Below are 4,745 nucleotides of genomic sequence, written 5' to 3'. Positions count from 1 at the left end.
CTATTCAGTGGGGATTCTTTCCCCCCATACTCTTAAACTCCCTCTTTAAACTTTGTAAGCCAGTCACTTCGTGCCTTTATCGCCCCCTCATTTTAGGTAGCCAATGTTTAAGTTGTCCATCCTTATCTACCCTGTGTACAAAGGGGATACCATTGATATTAGATGTGACGACTCCTTCCCTCTCTGTTGGTATTTAGAGTGATAACTTCTCTGAGTATAGGTCAGGTTCATCAAATTATAGCAATTTACCCTTGTTTCCTTATATTCCATTAATTCTTCCCTCCATTTAAGATAGTCTATTTTATCCTGTAATCTACCTGCTCTTTTAACCACCGGAATCTCTGTTCCTCTGTGTTTACCTTCTTTCACATTGTAATTGTTTTGATCATAGACTGACCTCCCAGATCCTCTGTTGCTATAATTTTATTCTGTTTTTGACTCTTCCATTTGTCAGTTGAGTTCAGGATGATGCTGCCACATACGTCATTCTCTAGTTGTTGTCTGTTCTTGTTGTCAGTCCACAGAACTTCCTTTAGGATGTTTGTCATAGCAGGGTTGGCTTTGGCAAAATCCCTTAGAGTCTGTTTATCCTGGAATGTTTTGATTACATCATCGTATTTGATTGACAGCTTTGCTGGGTAGAGGATTCTTGGGTGGCAGTTTTTTTCTTTCAGGGTTTTATATATGTCTCTCCATTGCCTTCTTGCCTACATGGTTTCTGTTGAGAGATCTGAGCTTAATCTGATTTGCTTGTCTTTGTATATTAGACTTCTCTTTTCCCTAGCTGCTTTCAGGATTCTGTCCTTATCTTTGAATTTGGAGAGCTTGATTATTATTATGTCTTGGTGATTGTCTTTTAGAGTCTATACTTCCTGGGGTTTGTTGAGCTTCTTGAATGCTTATCTTTTCACTTTTCAGGATGTTAGGAAAATTTTCTTCCAGCAGCCCTTCAACTATCTCTTCTGTGGACTTGCGTGATTCTTCCGGTTCCAGAATGCCGATAATTCTTAAGTTATCTCTGTTTATGTTGTCCAACATGAATCTTAGGCCCTCTTCAGATTTTTTCATCCTTTTTTGTGTTTGCTTTTTTATCTTTGTAGTGTTGAGAGATTTATCTTCTAGCTCACTAGTTCTGGCTTCTATCTCTTCAATTCTACTCCTTTGCCCTTTCAGTGTATGGTCCATTTCTGATACTCTATTATTAATCATTTGGACCTCTTTCTGTAGGTTTTGAATTGTTTCCAATGCTGTATCTATTTTATTTGATTGTTCCTGTAGCACTTTCCTGACTTCTTCCTTATTTTTCTCAACTCCATTGTATAGTGTTTTGATACATTTTATAATAATTTTTCTGAATTTCTTCTCAGGCATTTCCAAAGCCTGCCCATCTTCCAGTATGGAATGTAGGTCTCCTTCCAGCTCATTTGCCTCAGTCACTTTATCTCGTTTCTGGACATGTGCTGATATGGTCATCTGCTTCTGTGTTTGGGGCATATTCAGGAGTTATCTGTAGTCTTAATACTTAGATGGGTTTGTATTTTGGTATTTTTTATGCTTTCTGATTGCCTCCAGGTAGATGTGATCAGGAGATGGGCTTCCCTTTTCACTCTTCTTCCTGAGAAATTTCAAGATGCCACTGTTGGTCATTGTAACATAATCAGGATTTAATTTTTGGCCTATTTCCTTTTTAGTCTGCCTGTCCCGCTCCACAATCCCCGTTCCTAGTGATAAACAGTTCAGGGCCAGCTGTGGCCATTTGGTTTTAAGTGGAAACTGTCACTTTAAATTTTGAGGACATCTGTGTGCATGCATAGTAGAACCCTCCGGGGGTGTGGTGGAATGTCCACTCTCTCAGGTACCCCCTCTAATCATCAGCATGGAGGTGCACAGCCAGCGAGAGACCAATGAACAGATACAAAAAAAAAAAAAAAAAGAGTGTCCACATCTTTATCTCCATGGTTCTGTCAGTTGTCCACAACTGCTCTGATCCTTCCCTGCTTGGTCTCATCCAAGATGGCGGCTCTGGGAGCAGCTGAGTGTCTTGTATTAGATAGCAATGGATTTCTTGCTTCTGCTACAAATTCTCCTAGCTGTAAGCCTTCCAACCTTCTAAATATTCCTTTATATGTGGTTCAGAGTTCTAGCACCATCCACTGAGCCTGCTTGGTCTGGTATTCTGTGTTGTTGCTGGTGGAGCTCCTCACTGCACTTCCACCAGATCTGCCATCTTGTTTGTTCTCCTAGAAAACCTTTTCTTTTTATATGGGTCTCAACAATGTTTGTTCTTTTGTGGTTAATTTCACCCAGGTTCATCCATGGTGTGAGGTGTTTCGCAGATTCACCGTTATTCTTCAGTGTTGCATAATATTCCATTATGTGTATGTACCAAAGTTTATTTAACCATTCTTCTGTAGATGAAATTTTAGACTATCTCCATCTTTTTGATGTGTCTGTTGTAGACAACATAGTGAAGGCTCCTGTTTCCTTATCCATTCTGCTTTCTTGGTCTAGTCTGGTGCATTTAATCCATTTATATTCATACAATTATCGACAGGTATGAATTTATTGGAGTTGTGGTATGGCATGGTAGGATAAGCAGTGGACTGCAAGGTCAGTTTGAACAGCAAAGTTGGCAGTTCAAACTTACCAGCTGTTTCTCAGAAACCCCAGAAAAGTTCGCTATGAGTCGAAACCAACTCGACGGCACTTAACAAGAAATGAATTGATTGCTGTTATTTTGCTTTGTGGGTGGTCCTGCTGATTTCTTTGTTCTATATAATTTTCTGCACTGAGCTCATTTTGATTGTGGGTTTTCTTTTCATTTTCATTTCTGTTGTGTTCATGTTTATGAAATCTTTCTGGTTTTCCTCTTTTTCTATTTTGATGTGTAGATGTGTTGATTTTCAGGGTAAATTACAGGTTGCCTTATAGTTTATTAAAATTTTCCCTTTTAAAAACAGTCTGTTTTACCTTGAAAGCCATTTGAAAGGTCTGTATCTACACTGTTCCCTCATTTTGCTTTGTAGTTGACTTCACTATAAATTGGTATCTCTAGTTCCCTATTTTCAGGCTTGTAGGTTTGTTTTACTCTACTTCAATATCTGGATTGAGTTCTGGGTGGTGTTGTCATGTATAGTAGTAATCTCAGGTTGTTTATTTGCTGTTGTTGGTTCTTAGTCCAAAGGGTATCTTTTAAATTTTTTGTAAAGTTAGTCTGGTTATTACAATTTCCTGTAATTTCTGTTCATCAGGAAATGTCCTAATTTCCCCCATCATACTTGAAGGACAGCTTTGTTGGGTATATGATTCTTGGTTGGCAATTTTCCCCCCATAGTTTTGTATGGTGGTGGTGGTGATGATGTACCGTGGAGTTGGTTCCAACTCATAGTGATCCTGTATAGGGTTTCCAAGGCTGTAAATCTTTACAAGAGCAGAAAGCCTCATCTTTCTCCCACGGAATGGCTGGTAGTTTTGAACTGCTGACCTTGAGGTTAGTAGCCCAACTCATAAGCACTATGCTACCAGAGTTCCTTATAGTTTTGTATAGTCTCCCGTTGTCTTTCTTGCCTGCATGGTTTCTGCTGAGAAATCCGAATTGAGTCTTACTGGTCTTGCTTTGTAGGTAACTGTTCATTTTTCCTGAGTTGCTCTTGGGATTTGGTTTTGGAAAGCTTGATTATGGGTCTTGGTGATTTTCTTTTGGGATCTATCCTGTTTGGGGCTAGTTCAGCTTCTTGTGTGCTTATCTTAATTGTCTTTCATGATGTTAGCGAAGTTTTTTCCCAACAGCTCTTCGACAATTTTCTCTATGCTTTTTATTGTCTCTTCCTGTTCTGGAATTCTGATCACCCATAAATTGTTCTTCTTTATGGTGGCCCACATAACTCTTACACTTTCCTCAGATTTTTTTCATTCTTTTTTCTGATTGTTCTTCTAGCATACTATATTGAGAGATTTCTCTTCAAGCTCACTAATTAGGGCTTCCATTGCTTCACATCTACTCCTTTGCCCGTTCAATGTATTGTCCATTTCTAAATGGTAGTATTAATCTTCTGGATTTCTAATTGCAGGTTTTGTATTATTTCAAAATTTGCATATATTCTGTTTTCCTGAGTTCTTCTAACTTTTTTTTCTGTGTTTTCCTTGCTCTCCTCAATCTTTCTGTCTAACTTTTGAAGGTACCTAAATATGCTTTTGAATGGGGCAGCTTTTCCAATGGAGCAGCTGTTGGACCTGGAGAAGAGAAAATTCTGGGAGGCTCCTTCAAACCCTAAGGTGTTATCTGTCCATGAGGTTCCAGCTGGTCCATGTTCCAGGCAGCAGAATGGAGAGGGAAAAGGAGGATAGAACCTTGAATTTGCATACATTATTTCTATGCACATTGCTTTGACCACAATGTAGTCACATGGTCATACCTAGCTGCCAGAGAAAGTGAGAAATGTAGTCTTTGGCTGGGTGGCCATGTGCTTAGATGCATTTTCAGTTATGTCAGTGAGGAAGAACCAATGTTGGAAATACATCTAAGTAGTTTCTGCCACAAGAGGAAATAAAGGATGACTTTTATCATGGGAGTTCCTAGTTGACACTTACAGTTAAGTGTGTGGCTACTAACTGAAAGATTGGTGGTTCAAATCCACCCAGAGGTACTTGGTGTTCTACTTCCAAAATATTAAAGCCATTGAAAACCCTATGGAGTACAGGTGTACTCTGAAACACTTGTGTTCTACTTCCAAAATATTAAAGCC

This window comes from Chrysochloris asiatica, unplaced genomic scaffold, assembly GCF_000296735.1.
Source record: "Chrysochloris asiatica unplaced genomic scaffold, ChrAsi1.0 scaffold00110, whole genome shotgun sequence".
In the NCBI taxonomy this organism is placed as follows: domain Eukaryota; kingdom Metazoa; phylum Chordata; class Mammalia; order Afrosoricida; family Chrysochloridae; genus Chrysochloris; species Chrysochloris asiatica.
Note: the sequence above shows the minus strand (reverse complement) of the source record.